This window comes from Phascolarctos cinereus, unplaced genomic scaffold (assembly GCF_003287225.1).
Source record: "Phascolarctos cinereus isolate Bilbo 61053 unplaced genomic scaffold, phaCin_HiC Scaffold_8;HRSCAF=390, whole genome shotgun sequence".
NCBI lineage: Eukaryota > Metazoa > Chordata > Mammalia > Diprotodontia > Phascolarctidae > Phascolarctos > Phascolarctos cinereus.
In genome coordinates, this window is record NW_027556291.1 from 31,235,625 (window position 1) to 31,256,523 (window position 20,899).

General features: G+C 39.5%; 1 protein-coding gene and 1 long non-coding RNA gene across 7 annotated transcripts in view; one reads left to right on the plus strand and one right to left on the minus strand.

Annotated features, from left to right (window-relative positions):
- The window catches only part of AFF2 (ALF transcription elongation factor 2), a 499,551-nt gene that overhangs the window by 104,665 nt on the left and 373,987 nt on the right, over positions 1–20,899 (minus strand). The gene's annotated exons all lie outside the window — the stretch shown is intronic.
- LOC110199819 (uncharacterized) lies at positions 859–10,542 on the plus strand. Its single transcript, XR_013483647.1, has 2 exons — positions 859–1,509; positions 7,245–10,542. It is a non-coding gene; the product is annotated as an uncharacterized LOC110199819 (long non-coding RNA).

The window sequence follows — 20,899 nt, forward strand, 5'->3', positions numbered from 1 at the left end:
TGACTGTTTGGCCATTGGTCTGAGTGGGAGAGGAGAGGCCTGTCAAGAATCCCTCTCTAATCCTACCTGGTGGCTTAAGTCCTGAACCCCAAATACGACAAGCTTTCCTAAAGGCAAAGGTTACCTCTCAAAAGAAGGATGGGCTTTTCTTTCCACTCAAAGCATAGGAAAAGTGCTGAAAGCCCTGTGTGTGTGCGCGTGTGAGTGGTGGAAGGAGGATTCAGGGGATAGAGAAAATGTTCTACTGATGAATTTTATAGGGTAATTCAGAAGATGAGGTGAAATGTGACTTCATCTATTTAGTGAGAACTATTTACATTTAGAGGGAAAAAATAGTCTTCAGGTCTAATATACAGAAGATATTGGAATACAGGCTGAATTTTCCTCAAGCGAGCACATATTGGTGCTGTTCATCTACTGGTTAATCTACTTTTCCCACTCTGACATATGTGATTAGGTATTTGGACTCCTATCAGGACAGAATCCTCCTTTTCATTTCCTACGGTAATGCAAATGCTGTACCTCCAATCCAATTTAAATTGAGGTTCCCTTGAACTGAGAGATAATTTCGCTTTAATCCTCTTTTGGTTGTTTAGAGTCTAACCTTCAAAATCTGAAATATGACTCTGTAAAAATGGTCACATTCCTCCTTTTAATGCAGAACAACTACCTCCCCCCCCACTTCTGCTGCCAAAAGTCGCCTGTACTCAGAACTTCCTTGAACTTAACACAAATCTGCTTCCCCAAGAGCATCAGCACTATTTCCCCTTTTCAGTTTGCTCCATGGATGCATATTGATAGGGCTTCCAGGCAACAAGGCCTCTCCCTCCTGCCCTCCTCCCCTCCCCCACTCCTCACCCCCGACTGTGACTGTGGTGGTTCTCCAGGAGATTATGAAGGCTGCGTGTCCTAGGTGGTTAGAGGTTGGAGTTTTCACCTTGGTATTCTAACCACCCAGTAATGGGGACTTCCCCTCCTTGCCTTTGGTTCTTTTTAATCGACCACCTATCCGGACCAGATTGCCTTGTAACTCTCTGCTGAGCCTTCATTTGACAGAGATAGCTGTGATTGTTAATAGGAGCCTTCACTTCTGCCCATTTAACTTGCCTCGGTTTGACAGCTTCACAATAGCCACCTTCCAGCTAAAGAAAACCTTGATTTAGTAGAAAGGGAATGTGGGACAACAGCCTGCTCTGCCTCTCAGTCTCCAGTGAGTTCTTTTGGTCTAAACTTCTACCACAAAGCCAGAGAATGAAATACTCCAGGAAAACAAGATGGTCACAAGGAAGGCTGGGAAAATCGAAAGAACACTGGTACTTAAAAGTAATGGACTCAGAAGCAGGAGGAAATATTTGTATTCTTGTGGCTATTTTCATATTTTGTGGCTAAAACACAGTTCCTTCAAGGAGTGTCTGACTATGCTTTTCTTAATGTTTCCAGATGGCCAGTGATTCCATCCTTCTCTAAGTAGAAGTTGATGTGAGAAGGTATCCACAAAGTGAGATCCAGGTAAGGTTGTTTTCTCTGTTAGATAATTAAATACCCTCCAATGACCACTGTCTAGCCATGGAATAGAACTGCACCTCACTGTTTCTATCTTCCTCTGACTAAGATTGGCACATAATAAACACTTAATACATGCTGTATCTATTTGCCAATCTAATATCATAGGGAAAAGCAGCACAATGTAGTGTTTTAGAGGGCTAGCCTCAGGTCAAAAACACTGGGGTTCAAATCCTTCAAGTTGCAAGACCAGGGCTGTTACTTGACTCCTCAGTATCCCAGGCATCTCTCTTCCTCTTCCACACTGTCTCTTTTGCATACCAAGAATCATTAAGAATCTGCCCTGTGCAGTCTATTATGCTGACTGCAAACAAAACAAGCCAAGAGTCCCTGCCCAAGGAGTATGTATTCCACTGGGGTGTGTGTGTGGGGGGGATAATGCCGTGTAAACTAGATAAGGAATGTGCCAAAGGCAGACATTGTTTAAACAGTTATTGCCCTTTATAATCACTGGATATGTCTTATTTTGGAGACAGCTGTCCACCAAACTAATGTTGTGTTCATGCCGGGATATGGGGAAGGAGGCCCATTCTGCACTGACATCCCGGAGGGCTCTGGTCCCATGGGTTTCTTGGCTGTATACTGCATAGCATTGCCACCCCATGGTTTATACCAGTTAAGTATAATACCTTCATGTTTCCCCAACTAATACGCAGGTAATGGGGCACTCATCTTCCAGTGATGTGAGATACTCTATCTTCTCCATCCTCTTCGCTTAAAGCTGTCCATATGGCTTGAAACCATATTTAATATGCATTCAAATGCTCATTTGCCCCCTCCCCAGCACATTTACTTTTGTTGTTTAGTCATTTTTCAGTCGTGTCTGACTCTTTGTGACCCTATTTGGAGTTTTCTTGGCAAAGATACTGGAGTGCTTTGCCATCTCCTTCTCCAGCTCATTTTACAGGTGAGGAAACTGAGGCAAACAGGGTTAATTGACTTGCCTAGAGTCAGAAAGCTAGTAAGTGTCTGAGCCTAGATTTGAACTCACAAAGATGAGTCTTCCTGACTTCAGGCCCAGAGCTCTACCTACTGTTCCACCTAGGTGCCTCAGCATATTTGCTAATTCTTATATATTGTTAGCTACAGTAGGTACTTTGTGTAAGGCTTCTTGATCATGGCACGCTCCTGGGAAATTCTTTAAGACTGTAAGCTAGAGATGAATTTCCATACTGGGAGTTTCCTGTATAGATTATATTATATATAGGTCTAGACCCACATTCACATTTTGTGTATACATAACATACATATACTAATCAAATGACTTCACAAATATAAAGCACTTTGCAAACCTTAAGGTGATGTATGAATGGTGGTAGTAGTAGTAGTAGTATACAATTATACATGTAATTATATTATATTACCATTGTGTATGATAATATAATTACATGCTATATGTAATATGTATGTAACACATACATATTATATATCATACACGTAATGATATGTAGTTATAGTACACACGTGTGTAATAAGTATATCAAAGTAGCAATACGTCTATGGGTTAATCACTGGAGATCATGGATGGCTTCCAGGTGGGGCCAGCTTTTATTGGTAACTTCCATCATGAGATAAAGACAATTCAGACAGGTCCACTTCAGCAAAAGATGTTGGGCCCTTACATCTCAATTCCTTCTCAAGGTAGCAAGTATGTGACAGTTTGCAAGTAGGGCTACAAACATCATAGATAGGACCAAAGAGCAGGTAATGCAAAAAGCTGCAGACTCAGTGTCACCCTCCTCAACACTCACTGACAAACAGGGCTGGGAACAATGGGTCACTGAGGCAACACAACTTTCAATACATGCACTGTTGAAATCACATGTCTGGACCCCAAGATACCTGTTTCTTCAAACATCTGCAGTGATACCATATGAGTGAAAACAAATTGGGCAAAGCATAGGGTTTGGAATGTGACAATTTTAGAAAGGCTAATTCAAAAAATTTCCCAAGGAGTAATTCCACAGAAATGCAGAGTTTAAAGGAAAATTGCATTTGCATCTAAACTAGCTACTCATTTTTCCTGAATTTCTCTTACAACCCAACCAATTAGAATATGAACATTCTAGGAAAGAAATGGTAATGTATTTGCCAATAGGTAGCTGCCACAAGACTTCCAAATAAGAGTCCTTTTGGGAAACTAACTTTCTTTTTTTTTTTTTTTTTTAGGCAATTGGGGTTAAGTGACTTGCCCAGGGACACATAGCTAGGAAACTAACTTTCTAAGGTAGAAAATCAGAATTAGAACAATTGGGTGTCTTTAGGTAGGTTGAATTCCACAGTTACCCTCCTTCCCCATTCCCATCCCTACCCCCAGTAATAGCAACTGACTGGTAAACCATCTCCCCTTCCCCCTTGTCCGATTAGGATGGGATGTGTCTGATATGAAGAATTACATTTCCTTTGGTCTCATCAACCTTGTTTGTTTCATTTTTATTTTTGTAAATATGAAATGGAAGTTACACTGAGGGTTATACTTTGCCCTCAGGTTTGTATATATAATCCTTGCTGATGTGAAAGGGGCTTGTGAATCAGTGACCGGGCAGATTCTAGCTGCACTGTGTGGTTGAAATACTCCTGTGTCATTCATGCCTCTTTTTCCCATGGCCGTAGTTAGAAATTGTATGATGCCTGAGGCCAAGCAGCCTAGGTACCAAGACAGCAGCTTTTATATGGGTGCCATTTTCTATATCAGTCTAAGGAAAAGCATTTGATAGATTCTGTGCTAGCCAGTAAGCAGTCAGAATGGTGACTATATGTCTATATAAATATATAATTTCCTTACATATGTATCATATATAGTATCCCTCTGTATATCTATATATCTACATGTCCTTTTTAGGATTTATAACCCTAAATGCTATGTAATTGGAAGCTGGCATCTGGTTATTTTTGAATTACAAAATCATTTAACTACAGGGATACCTCACCACAGGTCCATAGGGACTAGTGAATAATCAAAACAATTATGATAACTATTCTATCACAGTCATTCAAAATTCGATATTCTTTCCTGTTAAAATGTATACTCACCCACTACATTCAGAAAGCATAGAAAACAAAGGATGGATTTCCTGTTATATTCCTATATATTATATTATGTGTGTGTATGTATATAAAATATTCCTATATATTCCCTCTCTAGAACCATTAAAACATGAGGTTACCACAAGACACCTACACTTGACAATCACACCCTAGAGGCCATAAAACAAAAAGCGAACGCGCCAGGGGTCGTCTCTAACCAACAGGAGGAGATCTAGGAGCTGTTCTGTTCCTTGACCATGTTGGTAAAAATGTGGGGTCATCATGCTGATACAGAAGCCCAGGTAGTCAAGAACCATCACAGTAGGTTGTAGCTGGACACTGTGCCTCTTCTTCAACAGGATCACAGGACACTAAGTATGAGATTGTAACAGGCACCAGGACATCTTTAAATGACTGCTGTGATGTGTATATTGGATTCTTTCCACTTATATATCGTGTAACTCTTTCCCTGTAAAGATACATGGTACCAATCTCTCCCCTCTCTATGTTGTATGTGATGAAATAAGAACCTTGATATGTATTTTCCCTATTTTTGGTAAAAAAACCTTGCAACTTCTACTGATTAATCTCATTTAGCTGATACCCCTATCACTTTGCTTAATTGATTTTTAGGGAGTGGTTTGTATATTACAGACATATAGTGTTTTTAATAGAAAAAAAAGCTTACTGTGGATATTTTGGACTGGAAGACATACATTTTAGCAGTCAGATGTCAGTTTCATTTAGAAATGAGAAGGCTGGAAGCCCTTGGTTACTTATTCACTCAGTCAGCAAACGTATTAAGCACTTACTCTATCTAGGCACTAGATGCTAAGCAATGGGGATACAAAGAAAGGCAAAAAACACTGCAGCTACCCTCAAGGAGCTCACATTCTAATGGGGGAATACAAGATATATACAGAGTAGATGGAAAGTAATCTTACAGCAGTGGAGGGGGAAGGGTTGGAGGTTAGATTAGAAAAGGCCTCCTGCTGAGTATTAAATGGAAGCCAGGATTTTATATTTAATCCTGGAGATAATAGGGAGCCTCTGGAAATGTCTGAGGTGGGGGTGGTATGGTGTGATAGGGTCAGATCTATGCTTTAGGAAGATCACTCTGATAGCTGAGTGATAAGGATGCCCTGGTGAGGGGAGAAACCTGAGGCCAAGGAACCAACCAAAACCCTCTTCCAACAGTTTGACATTAAAGGAGCAGAACCTGTATCAGGAGGGTGGCATGTTGTGAAGGTCAAAGTGACAAGAGCTGGCAACAGAGTGGATATGTGACCTGAGTGTGAGAGAGGAGTCGAGGATGACACTGACATTGGGAGCCTGGCTTACTGAGAACATGGTGGTTCCCTTGATAGTAATGAGGAAGCTAGGAAGAGGGAAAATTGAGGGTGAAGGATAATGAATTTCATTTGGTACATACTGAACTTGAGGGGCCTATGGGATAGCTAGTTCAAGATGTCTACAAAGCAATTGGTGATGCAAGACTAGAGCTCAGGAGAGAGGTTAGGACTGGATATAGAGAGCGAGCTTCTTGATTCTAGCAGCTAGTGACTACATAAAGCAGGGGCTAACGGTTTGAGATTTCAGCTCCCTAACCCTGACTCTTCATCGTTAGCTCTTCATTTTACAGATGTTTCTGTGAGAAGTTGCATACTACTGTGCTGGGAACTCTTATGGGATAATCCATCACAGTGTTCTGAATGGGAAAGAAAGTAAGATTGAAACCCCTTAAAGAAGTTCAGAAATATACATCATCTTGATATATATAGTATGAGAGAAACTTCTATGGTTATTAAATTTTTTTCATGTGCTTCTAGAGTTATTAATTAGCACTAGATTAAATGTCAACGCGACTAAGTGTGCACAGTTACCAGCTATACAATTATGAGGTAAGGAGGATTTCTAGGAACCCCAACAAAATCGGACGAGGCTTTGTTTAATATTTATCACAACCTAGGTAAAGGTTACTTCTTTGTCACAGTCATTAACAGTCAAGCTTTCCTCTAAAATCATGGAGCATCTTATCCCCTTCCAAGGAATTCAGGTCTTTGGCAGATATCAGCCATCCTATAAGGAACATAGCATGCTCCCTGCTACATCCACCCATTTCAAAGATGAAGACGAGCATGAACAGTCTTCATATAATGTACAAACATGGGAAAGAGTTACCACGCTTTTGATAAGAACTTGAGCCTCACATCCGTTGGCTACTAAGGCCTCTAACAACTATAGTGGGCTAAGATTAAAATAATAAAAAAGTTGTGATTTCTCCCCAAAGTAGCAACTAACCAGCAGTGCTCAAAATTTCTATCAGTGTACACTATCGATTCTTTGCTGCTTAGCAACACTTTTCATAATTGAAGATAATAGTAATTCTGTATCCTAAAATTTGCATCTGCCTGAATTGATGACTGAGAAAAACTAAAGCTTCTCTTCATAGCTCAAATCAAGCTAGCTGGAAGGCAAAAAGAGCAAGGTTTACATACGCTACTAGAGCTGCTGTTGCCTTGTCCTGGAAGGACCAGCTCTGTGAATCAGCAGGGGTCAAGCTATATAAATGGCCTTTTCAATCCTTACCAACAAGGGTGCTAATTAGTGGCAATTAGAATTGTACTCATTGTCTGTTGAATATCTCTCCATAGGCACTGGACTCAAACCACCAGCTCCTTTTTTTTTTTTTTAAACTGAAGACCTAAATACTCGCCATAGTGGTACATCCTGGGAATGGCTACTGATGGACTGAATGGGAGCCTGGGGTAAGATCCATACCCCACTGTTACAAGTCAGGATAAGAGAGACTCTTTGGGCACTAGTTCAGCTGAGCATTCATCTTTATCTGTTTTGGACACTTGAAAATCCTACATCTTCGTTAAGATTGGACTACTTGTTCCAGTGCAAAGATAAAACCACCCAGGCACTCACTTTTCTTGCTTGCCTCAACATTCTGACACGTAAATTTGAGGGAGAAAAGTGATATATTGGTACGCAAAGAAAAAGGTTTTGTTTTGCTTTGCTTTGCTTTATTTTTTAAACCCATGACAGGGGTACAGAAGGGGAAAATGCTTCCTTTGGATGGGATGTATTCTCCTCACTCCCTGCGTCCTTTGGTAAAGGCACCTAAATCATTAGTGTTTGCTAATGCAAATGAAAGTGCCCCCTGGTGTTTCTTTCTCCTATTATAACAGGCCCTTTCAATCGCTGTTTGGGACAGCCCAAAACCCATGCGCCACAAGAGGACTTTCATTCTTTTCAGAGCCCTTGGAATAGATGTGTTATCTCACACATAGTCTGGGTGTTTTTCCTCCTAAGGAAAATACCATGTTTTTGGATTAAAAAGCTTTTCTCCATGCCCTAGGAGGCTTCAGTTATTTCTCTGTCTTCACTTCTCTTGGAAGCCCTCGTTCATTTCTAAGGAAATAAGTGTATTCGCCCTTCCTTACAGAACTCTCTCCACCTTTGCTACAAAATGCATCATTTTCATAGTATTTCTTCAGTCCTGTCAAATAAAGTTAGTTCAAATTATTCAATTTGAGGCTCACTCATGTGTAGTGAAGTGCATCTATTTATCTCTTCCAAGAGACTTAACACCATCCAAGAAGGTGCAAACAAAAATCTTTAAAACAAAGCTGAGATCTTACCGCTAACACCCAAAATAACTCCATTTTAACTGCCTGAACTGTGCAGACTTCGAATACAGGGGCATATTTCATTAGAGTTTCTGCAATTGTTCAGTTCACTTTTTCCAGTGTTTTACCTGTCAGCAGATGACAGAGCTTGTCAGGAAAAAAAATTACAGTTAATGGTAGTTAATGGTGGCGAAACTCAATGGACTCGTTTCTATTTTGCTTTCCTCTCAGTTGTAATCATGAAAGTGTTACATGAAGAGCTCCTAGGTTGTTCACTGAAAAGCGTCCACTTCCAATGGAAGGTAACATAAAGCTTTATCTGATTTATAAAGCAATCTATATAAACCTACTTTTATGTTTTATTTGATTCTAGCCATTAGCCTGTGCTGGAAGGAATTCTAAAATATGTCACAGTAGCAATTTGCTGTACTATGCCAAATTAACCTACATAAATCTATACCTGTTTCCAGGGCACTGGGATGGCAAAACTAGAAGGTTGTACATTCATGGAAAAGAAAGAAAGCGATTCAAACAATTCTTGGAACATTTCAATGCAATTCAGGCCTTCTGGAGCAACCAGAATGAGTACTGCTTATTTTCCCAACTGAAAAACCTCATACATATATTAACTAGACCATCAACAAGATTTCTTATCTCCAATTTCAAAATAAGAAATTGAATAAAGGGAGAAGCTCTCTTTATCTGCAGATCTAAAGCCCCAGGACTGGATCACGAAAAAGCTGGAGTTGGAGTTTTCTTTTTAAAGTAGTTTCAGTTAGAAAATTGGGGCCAAAAGACTGGGAGCTTTAGTAGTAAGCCAAATGGCAAAGTACAACTCAATCGGTATTCACATTTTTCTTTTAGCTGTCTATTGCACTCCCCTCCCCCATCACTGGTCATACCCCAAATAGCACAGACTTGACTTTATACTACACAGGGCTATAGATTGAGACCTAGAGTTGGAAATCAGTATATCTCTGATTCTTTGCTTAATATCATTTGATTTGTGCTTTTTCTCCTGATTTATATTAAATTTAAGGAGAAAAATGTTTCCTTAGCATTTTCTACAATAGAGAAAAATTAGCAAGGGTTGGCACATAAGAAGTTTTATCTCTTGGCATGCTTGACATCTTGACTTGCATGCGGCTTGATTTCTGCATCTTTGTAGATGATACTACTCATTCATCAGTTCTTCTCAGATTGCTTCCAAGAATTCCCTAAATGTTTCCTATTGTACAGCCCCTCCCCAGAGGTGTATAAAAGAACAGAGAAGCAAGAGAGAGCTCGCTTTAAATTAAGTAGCCCCCATACGTATGTTCCCCTTGACCATAATAGGTAAGTTGGACATTTGCCTTTACCACTGTATAATCTCAAAGAAAAAAAACATGAAGCCAACCTCAGAATAGTTTAGCAGTGTTCCTTTTGTCACCCTTTAAACAAGCTACTTTGGCATTTGGTTTGGGCTGGATTTCAATCTGAGGTCACATGCAGCCAGTGAATAGTAAATGTATTTTCATAGATTTTTTTTTTTCTTAGACTATGTAACTAAGAAAATGCCAGCAATAGCTTAATTTATGGATCTCTAGATTAGGTGTATAATTGTCAACAACCTTTCCATAGCAACCATCAGTAGGTTACTTCAAGGAACAGAAAAATCTTACAAACAATATTCATTGTTTCTTAACAATTTCATAGAATTCTGTGTTTCTACATTTTAAAAAAAAATGTGTTTCTTTTCTCTTGCTGAAATTTTTTATTCAGCCCTGCATGTGTGTGGAGGAAAATATGCTATTTTTCCAAAGAAATTATCTCAGAGTCGCAAGTAAAAAAATAAGTGAAGATGACGATTAATTAAGGGGAAACATCTTAGAAAAAAAGGGCAGTGTGCCCAGAAAGAAGAATTTTCAGCATAATATTTCTCCACAATATGAAGTATGGTTCATAAATAGCTTTCAAGTAAATCATACTCACTGAACCATAATTTGCTCCAAGAAAAAAAAAACCCTGAAGATGGAATATTATGAAGGGCGTTTGCAATATGAATAAATACAAAGAAAAATAAGTAATTATCCAAGGAAGAAATATCTATTTAATTTTAACACATCTCTGACACCCATCAATATTTGGGGTGCTTTTATCCCAAATCACCCAATTATATACCATCAAGAGACAGATAATGAGAGTAAAATAAGATATAATGAAATTTGTAAATTACTTCTATGCTGTATTTCATTATTGTTAAATGTGACTGAAAGTGATGTTTAAGTAAAGGAATTAAAAATGATAATTAAATGGTATGCTGCATACGCTGAAAGACACTGTTATTTTTATTTTTAAGTACGAAGACAGTCAAACCTGGCATTGCAGCCCATTCCAATCTGGCTGCCTTGCCTAGGCAGGGAACACTATTGATTTAAGAAGGAAGACAAATTCTCAGCCTTATTTAGAACATGATTTTCTTATTTCTAGATTATTGACACAAATGTGTTGGGGGGGGGGCCATACAGTCATATGTACACCAGTGGTTTCAAAGAGAACTTCTACGCAGATGACTGTATTCCAACTCAGGCTCCTCTTCTGAGCCCCATTTCCGCATTTTTCAATCACCTGATGGATAGCTATACTCAGATGTCTCATTTGCACTTCACACTCAACAACTCCAGAACCTAATACAGAACACAAGGAAAATCCTAGTTCCTTGGAGATGGAAGGCATCTCAGAGGTCATCTAATCCAGTTTCTACCTAAAAAGCATGAATCTCACCTACAATATGTCCAACAATGAAGAACTGCAGTGGGGATTTACTATCTTCCAAAGCAATCCATTCCATTTTGGGCCAGCTCTAATTGTTGGGGAAGGTTTTCCTCTTTGCAATTTCCACTTCCTGTTCCCACTTCTGTACCCTCCAGCTTAAGAGAGCGTTTAATCCCTCTTCCATGCAATGGTCCTTCAAATGCTTCAAGGCAATGATCATGTCATCACAACATCTTTTCTCCAGTTTAAATTGTCCCAGTTCATTCAAGTGAAAATTGCAGAGGATATCTTCAAGTCTTATTACCATCTCAGACAAACTCTTCTGGAAGTACTTAACAGGTTGGTAATACTTTCTTAGAATGTGGTTTATAGAGTTGGACATGATATTCCAGATCATGTGACCAGGGCAAAGTACAGTGGAATGATCTCCTTTGTCATCCTGGACACTATGCTTTTATTAATGCAGCCTGAGATATTGTTAGCTATTTGGGTTGAAATGTCACAGTGATGCCTCCTTTTAAATTTGGAGTCCACTAAAAGCCACAGGCCTTTTTCATATGACAAGCTTTCTAGTTATATCTCTCCCCTCCTATCCTTTTAAGGTTGATTTTCTGAACCTAAGTGCAGGACTTTACAACAATCTCTATTAAATTTCATCTTACTAGTGTCAACTCCTTGTCCTGAAATCCTTTAGGACAGAGGTGGGGAACCTGCAGCCTCAAGGCCACATGTGGCCCTCTAGGTCCTCAGGTATGGCCTTTGGACTGAGTCCAAGTTTTACAGAACAAATCTTTTTATTAAGGGGATTTGTTCTGTGAAGTATGGATTCACTCAAAGGGTTGCTTTTGAGGACCTAGAGGGCCACATGTGGACTTGAGGCTGCAGGTTCCCAACCCCTGCTTTAGGATCTGAACACTCTCTCCAATGTATTCACTATTCCTCCCAGTTTCACATAAATCTGATAAGCATGCTATTCGCAAATTATTTTGATTCTTGAAGCCAAGTATTGATAAGAACAGGGGCATAGACAAATCACTGGAGATCTTTTTCCAAGAAATTTATTTTCAGGCTAACATTAAAATGAGTTTGTATTTCATGTGGGGGAGTCAAGGAAGTGGGGTGGGCAGCAAAGGAAAGGTAATTTGAGATTAAACATAATTTTTTTCTCTAAAGGATGGAGGGTGAGAGTTAACTTCATAACTACATTTGTGATAACTTGGGAGAGAAATAGGCTCTGAAGGTATTAGAAGGATAAGACTCATGCTCTCTACCTAAGCAGTACTAAAAGTAAATAAAAAGATAAATAAAAAACTGACTCTTCTAAAAAGAAGCCTTTCTGGTCAATGCTGATGGATCTCAGAATACTGCTCATACTTTCAGTACTGTAATATGGGAGACCATCTGCTTTCAACAAAACTGCTGGTAATCTTACAAAGCTGCCCAAAGGAAAAAGTGTATTACAGACTTGTGTGGAAGATAGAAGATGCTTTGATAAGACTGAGAAAGGAGTGGGTGGGTGGTAGTAGAGGGGGGTATGTCTAGATCGGGGATGAGGAACCTGCAGCCTCGAGGCTACATGTGGCCTTCTAGATCCTTAAATACGGCCTTTTGACTGAATCCAAATTTTACAAAACAAATCTAGAAAGCCACCTGCGGCCTCAAGGCCACAGGTTCCCCACCCCTGGTCTAGGTAAATTCTAATGTGCATATTCCTGCTAAACTCTAGTTAGACATTAAGGTGGTATCTACACATGCAATTAGAACTAGAGAACAAAATAACCTATCTGGATAACAGTTCCCAAAACCATGGCATGTGAAATGTTAATATAAATGAAGGAAAATGTACTTGGTTCTGATTTAAAATTTTAATGCTCCAATGAGAGTTGCACAGGATAGACAAGTCTACAGTGTCAAAGGCATCATGGTCAGTGTGAGGTAGCAAAATAAGGGGAGAAAGTGGCTCAGTTATCATTTAGGATAGCACCGGCTCTCCAGTGAATTTAAGGAGCACATAGAAAATATGTATTCTATTTTAAATGACTAGGATCTATGAGATAAATAATTACTCTATAACATAGAGTTCCATCTTTCCTATTTCTACCTAAGGGCTACAAATAAACATAGAAATGAATTCTTTTTTCATTTAAACAAAAGATTGATTTGTTATAGAAAGTTATATTAGAAATAATTTTAATATATTATTTAAAAGACAGATCTGTCACATTTTTCAAAAGGAGTCAAGAAAACATAGATATGTACTGAATTTTCAGCCAACTTATAGAGGCAGCTGGGTGGTACAACAGATAGAGTGCCAGGCCTACAGCCAGGAAGACTCATCTTTGTGAGTTCAAATCTGGCCTCAGACACTGGCTAACTCACTTTACCCTGTTGGCCTCAGTTTCCCCAAATGTAAAATGAGCTGGAGAAGGAAATGGCAAACCACTCTAGTATCTCTGCCAAGGAACATCCCAAATGGGGTCATAGAAAGTTGGACACAACTAAAATGACTCAACAAAAAACAACAAAAGAGTTAGTACGGGGAAGGGGATAGTGAGCTAGTCTCAGAGTCAGAATGACCTTTGACATGTACTGGTCCTGTGAACTTGGGGGAAGTCACTAAACCTCTTAATGCACTAGGAAGCTCTTGAAGACCCTAAACTGAAGCGACGTTGCCACCTTTCATTGACAGAGGGACTGATCTCACCGTGGAATACCCAGTATTTGTGAAATTACAGGGCCAGTTCCTAGCCCTTAGTTATATGTTATGGGGGGGGGTGTTATATGAGCTAGTGCTTTCATACCAGGGGTATGTATGTTCATGTTCTCAGAAAAGATACCTCCAAAGTATAAGGAATTATATTTAGCTTAATATTTAGCTGGATCTTCGCAAAAATAGATTACTTGGATTACTGAAAATGGTATTCCTTAGATCATAGACAGGGATTTTAGTGTTTATTGAGTGCAACCCTCTTCGTTTTACAGAGGAGGAAACTGAGGCTCAGTGAGTGATGAAGTAGCTTACCCAAACTCATATACCTAATTAGACACCCATCTGGGACTAAAACACCAGCATCTTGCTTCCTAATCCATTGCTATTTCTACCATATCACTTGGTGTGGAACTTTCAAAAAAATACACAGTAAGTATGTAGTACTTTTGAGTAGCTGAGCAAATTAATATTTTAAGAATTGAGTGTCTTATTTCAAATACTAGACAAAGTGTGTGTGGGGGGTCAGTTTTCTGTATTAAGGTTTGATTACATAGATCCCAAATGGTACCCCCCCCCAATTTGCTACACAGTTCACATCTGGGCCTCATTGCAATCTCCACGTGGCTACTGTAGTGCTTTCCAAAATGCTCTGCAAGGATGCTTTCAAAATGAGTACTCTTGGGCAGCCCAAGTACTGTGTTCCATGGGCAATGTTAGACATTACTGCTGCTTTAATGTTGTAGCATGAAATCCATTGGTCTACCATGCAAAGTGAAGGGACTAGGAGAGACTGAAAGATTTGCTTCCCAGGAGAACAAGAACAAGGCCACGTTTGATTGACTGCTGTTGAAATATAGCATTTTGCTAATTATGAATGAGCATTAGCTGAGCTACCTCAGAGGCAGCCTGTGGCATCTCTACCTCAAGTCATGTTACTGGAAGCTGATATGCTATAAATAATGAACATTAATGAGGAGGAAACTGTACACTTTGAATGCATTAAAAAAAAAACAAATCTTTATCCTTATATGCTATGTAAGTGAAGCTTACTTTATATGATAGGAGCCTTTCTGAAAAACTGGGTGCAAATTTATTTACTTATTGGTAAACCACAAAATATTTAAGCTTTAATAATTCAAAACTGCATTAAAACTTTGGGGACATCTTGTATATTAAATGTCAGGTAGCCTTGCCATTGAAAGGAAACCAGTGGCCAGACATGGTATAAAGTGGAAATTTCTTATAAAGAGAAAAATCAGTCCCTTATTGGTAGGAGCATGGGTGTCCCTCCCTCGCGCTGTGCCTCATTCCTCTTCTGTAAAAGGAAGGGAAGGAAAACTAGATGGTTTAGAGGATCTCTTTCTGCTCTGAGAGCTGCTGATTCTATTTTTAAAGTTTAAATGTGTGTAAATTAGGTTTCCTTAAAGAAGGGGGAACCCCTTATAAAAACCCCACCTTACACTTACACAGTGCCTGAAGGTGCAGTGTTTTATTCCTGACCAATCTTGTGAAAAAAAAAAGGTAGTATAAGTATTATTATAACAATTTTACAGATGAGGAAACTGAGCTTCTGGAAGGTGAAGTAATTTGCCCATGGTCACATGGTCATCGCTCCCCACCCCCACTCCCCAAGATGGGCGTGGAATCTGGGCTGAGCACCTGACTGTATCTCGCATCACTGTAATCAGCTGGTCATCTCCAATACATCTATCACCTTCCCCTAGATCAGCTAGTCTGTATCTGATCCGTTAAAAACCCTCTCATTTTCATTTTGCTTTCTGGCCATGGCAAAGTGGGTGTGATTGGTTTGGTTTATTTATTTTGTTTCTTGACATTCTATTTGTAACTACAGTTACATGTACTGCTAAGATTCTATTCTTAAGAACTGGCTTGCTAATTGGTAATCCCTTCCCCAATTACACTGACAGAATCAAGCCAAGCTATCACTTTAAACCACTGAATAAAAAGGTGGAAGTGTTTTAACAATACTTAACTGGAAACTCTTTGTCCAACCCAGACAGCCCCTCCCGACCCAAGCCCCAAGTGGCTACCCCCAACCAGCAAAGCCGATGAAACATGTATTTTCCTAGGATTAAAAAATAAAAGCCTGAAGGTAAGAAACATGATTTCAAGAATCAATTTGCCTTAGTTGAGATTGAAAAGTTTCTGTCAAAGCAATGCAGTGAAAAATCCTCAGACAACTATTTGGCCCAGCAGCGACACCTAGCATTGACGCAGCACTTTATGGTTTACAAAGTACTTTACAAATATCATGTCATCTGATCCTCAAGATACCCCTAAGAGGTAGGTGCTGTTACTATCCCCATTTTACAGTTGAAGAAACTGAAGCAGAGGTTAAGTGACTTGCCCAGGATCACAGAGTTAGTAATAATAATAATGATAATGACAATAATATCTGACACATATATAGCGCTTATTAGGTTCCACTCACTGTACTAAAGTACTTTACAATTATTATATCATCTGATCCCCAAAACAACCTCAAGCAGAAGTTGCAGGTAACATTATAGTTGACAGAGGCAGAAGGGACTCCAGAGGCCACTAAGGATAAGCCATATATGAAGGATTCCTTCTATAAGAGCCCCTGCAAGTAGCCAGCCAACCCGTGTTTGAAGATCAGCAGTGAGGAGAAATCAGAAGCTGCCAAAGGCAGTCCATTTTACTTCTGGACTACTATAATCCTCTTTTTTTTTTTTTTTGGTGAGGCAATTGGGGTTAAATGACTTGCTCAAGGTCACACAGCTAGTAAGTGTCAAGTGTCTGAGATCATATTTGAACTCAGGTCCTCCTGACTCCAAAGCCAGAGCTCTATCCACTTCACCACCTAGCTGCCCCTGGACTACTATAATCCTTAGGAAGGTTTTCCTTCATGGAGACAAAACCCATCCAAGAGAAGAGAGTCCAGAACAGAGTGTTGGGATAATCCAGAGATATGGATGAAGAAGCCACAAAGGAGACTGATAGGGAACAATCAGACAGGTACGAGGAGCACCAAGAGAGATTGGTATTATGAAAACCCAAAGAGGAGAAAAGTAGAGGAGTAACTACAGTACAACATACATACACACTCAAAACTAGACATATATATATATATATATATATACACACACACACACACACACACACACACACACACACACACACACACACATATGTGTATACGTATATATTATCATTAGAAAACAATATAGGTATTTGGGTATTCTTTTTAAATTATTTAACATGTTTTAAAACCTTGATTTCATCCGAGCTAAATATTGTTGGTAAAATCAGGTTATAACACTCTGAATCAGTCATTAAGAATGAGGGCCACCCTCTACCCAGAGTTTAGACCTCTATTTTGGATGTCTACAGTTGTGACTATATCTTCACTTAGCATGCCTCTTAACTAAATTCCTCAAAGTGCAATTTTCCAGCAAGGAAGGGGGAAAAAAGATGAGTCTGTTGGGCTTAAAAAGAAATAATCTAACAAAACAAATATTTTTTAGTGGCGCATACCTCTTTTATGGCAATAGTCTCTTAACTCAGTGCTTATGAGTTAGGGAAATGGCACCTTGGTGGATTATTTTTCATAGTTCACTATCAGTAATGTGTTTTCTAAGCCATTGTTAAAACTATGTGCTTATATATTTTGATATACAGTGTGTTCTATAAAAGTGTGTCTTTGGAGATTTCATTCTGATTTTTAAGCCTATTTAAATGTTCTTTACTTCCCCTCTAGGCAAAACCAAGCTCCTGACTCAAAGGGCTTCATAGTCAAGTTTGAACATAACTAAAGCCAGAGACTCAAGTGACTATTTAGGCACAGAAAATGGTAGTGAACATCCAGTATCAGAAATGAGTTATATAAGCAAATCATTACCATATTTATTTCCCATAATGATGTTGATCATTCTGTAAATGTTCAACCATATATCTTTGCATTCAACTGACTACCTTTGGGTAAGAGAAGACTTCAGGAGGGTAAGCATGTGATAAAGGATTTGGCCCTATTTATCTGAAAAGAGAACACCTACATGTCAGTTATTAGAATAATTCAATGTTATTTATCTGCATATTGGAACTAACTGATGACTAGTATGCCCAACTTTCTCTTTTGGGCTCATCTTGCTCCCAGGATTATTTTGCTTCTTTTTGGGGGCCTGACACTACAGTGGCCAAAGGAAGGCATAAGGAGTAAGTGCCTGGGGGAAAGGGGAGGGATCCCTAAAAAGTCTAGTGTCAGTCATCCACTCTTGTTTTTTGTTTTGTTTTTTTGCAAGGCAGTTGGGGTTAAGTGACTTGCCCAGGGTCACACAGCTAGTAACCGTCAAGTGTCTGAGGCCAGATTTGAACTCAGGTCCACCTGACTCCAGGGTCAGTGCCCTGTGCCACCTAGTTGCCTCTCAGTCATTCACTCTTAAGAAAGGTGAGAGGATGGACTACTTTTCATTTCATTTCATCAGAGAGGAGAGGGAAGTAGAAGGAATAGACCTGGAGGCAGAGGATGTGGGGATTTGAATTCAGGCTCTGTCACTTAGTACCTGTGTGAACTCACGTTAATCACTTAACTTCTCTGGGCCTCAGATTCTTCTGTGAAATGAGAGGTTTGGACATGATGATCTCTCTAGGGTTCCTTCCAGTTCCAATTCTATGACCCAATGATACCCTGCCCTCCTCTGGTGATCCATCGTTCTTCTTGGCTAGAAGTGGCTCTTAGGAGATTGGTGAGGCCAGCAATGGACATCTCTTGATCTGCGTGTCTTCTGTCTGGGTCATGAGCAGAGCATTGCTTGGATACTAGGAGTCAAGTGCCTCATTGGCAAAGGTGCAATGGTAATGTCATCTAACCTGGAATTTCAGTGTGGTCACAATTTGGCCCCTGGGCCCACAATGGCTGGTCTGCTTTAGGCCTTCAGCAGTCCATTTCCTAAGCTTGGCTGAATTTGGCAACTTGGCCCTCTGCTGCACTGGTCAGCACATTCTCCTTGGAAGATTATAAATTGCACCATAGCTGATCAGAATTCCAGGCAGTTTAAATGCTTTGCTTGAAATCATAGGAGATTTTCCAAGTCAAGAAAGACTAGAGGGGCCTCCCTATAGATAGAAATACACTGGTATAAAACTATCATCTTTTTGCCTATGTTCTGCCATCTTAATAGAGGCAGAGGGAGATTATTTCAATTCTGAGGCTGTTGCCAATCATTATAAGTAATCTTTTTTTCAGAGTCCAGTGCAGCAGCCCACTGCCCTTCTGAATTTCTTAGGGCTGCTGTAAGGATCTAATTTTCAAGCCCCTGTTGCCATGGGAGCAACTTGGAATTTTAATCCAGTGCTAAAGGTCAGGACAGGTCACCAGTTTCCGTTCTTCTTCAGTCTCTGAATCAAAAGCACAAGAAAGGAGCTGAGCAAAAAGGTCAGCCCTAACCCCAAATTCCATTCTCTCATACAGGGACAGCTGAGAAAGCTAGGATTTGTGTGTGCCTTCACATTTCTCTTTAACTGTTTAAGTTGGGGCAAAAACCAAGGAAAAGAAATGTGCTTTCCAGTCTCCCAGACCTCCTGGGATGCGGAATGTGCATAGTGTGTGGGTAAGCCTGGGTGGCATGTGCCTGTGTTTGGGATATTGAGTTAGTGTCCAGAACTGCTTGGGAATTCCCAATGAGGAAAGAATGACCCTTTGAACTAAAACATTCACTAAATCGTCTTCTTCCTGGAAAGCTGTGGGAGTTAATCATTTGGTTCATCTCTCACCAAAACACTATTTGGAGTGTTGTTTCACCCTGCTTTCTTCATTCTCAACATTATCATGCAAATTATATAATTTTCTTCTGTAATATATTTGTATTATATATCACAGATTTCAAATTTGAAATTCAAATTGAATTCAAATTCCTCAGTTGACAGAGAGGGAACCTGAGGCCCAGGGAGAGGTAAAGAGATTTGTTCAAAGCCACAGAATTAGTAAGTAGCAGCTGGGATTTGAATTCAAGTCCTCTCATTCCAAGTCCACTGTATTATGCTGGGATTTATTCCATTTTATTTTCTTTCCCATGAGTCTACCCTCTTGTAAAATGGTGACAAGCCTTGGAATTAAGTATACCACTTTATTAGACACTTAGGAACAAAAAAGGCTCACGGTCCATTGGCCATTTTCTTCTCATCACTTTCTTAAAAATCTGACCTAATCCTATATGGATTTAAATAGGAAAATGTCCCTTTCTCAATATGAATGGCATTATCTTACAATGCAAATGAGCTAATTTTGGAAAAGAAAAGATGGGCTGGGCCTTCATCTAGTAAGTACTCCTTGATTTCAGTTCTAGTTAATTCTTAAATTTTTTACAGGTGGATAAAGTCATAGCCAATGTCTAAATCCCTGATTGGTTTAACCCCACCATGTAGCATGTGACTAGGTCCCCTCTTCTGTCAGGCTCCTTAGCTCAGCTGTGCACAAGGGACCTATACCAATTTTAAAAGAACAAGAAAAACACATGAGAGGAAGCTTGGCATGGTCTATTATATCACAGCAGACAGTAGGCTGGCCTTGTAGTTAGGAAAATTTGGGATGAATTCCTGACTCTTTTTACTTATTAGCTGTGTGATAGGTGATTCTCTTTAAGTTAGAAGACTACAGAAGAATTGCCGAGCTGGACAGGTGAAGAGAATTTCCACACTGGGAGTTACCTCCACCAATGAAAAAGTTTGAATTAAAGAAAAAAACACAATCAAGGCTTAAAGTATATACTGAAAACATACTGCTTCTTAAATCAAAGCTTAGTGAATTTGTGGTTACTTTTTGTTTGGATACTATTGTTCTTCTTTATCATTCTTTCCCCATATTACAGATAATCCAGAGTTGCTTGTACACATTATCAAAATCGACTATGTCTGCCTGGGGAACCTTTTTTACCATAAGGGCTGCAGCATTTACATTTTCCACAGTTCTCTCATTTGGAGGATGTTTGACTATCATGAGCACTATCTCCTAAAAAAAGGCCAATACGGTGGTAAACTGGCTCTGTGATGCATTTCTAGCTCTAAATCCATCAAAGCCTGCAACTTATGGAATCATAGATCATCAGGCAGGACAAGATCTCAAGAGGTCAGCTGGTCCAGCCACCTGTCTTCAGGCATTATAATTCTCTTTATACAGAGGTCCTGTGACCATCTCTTCTGAATGGTGTATTTCTGGCACAAACCACCA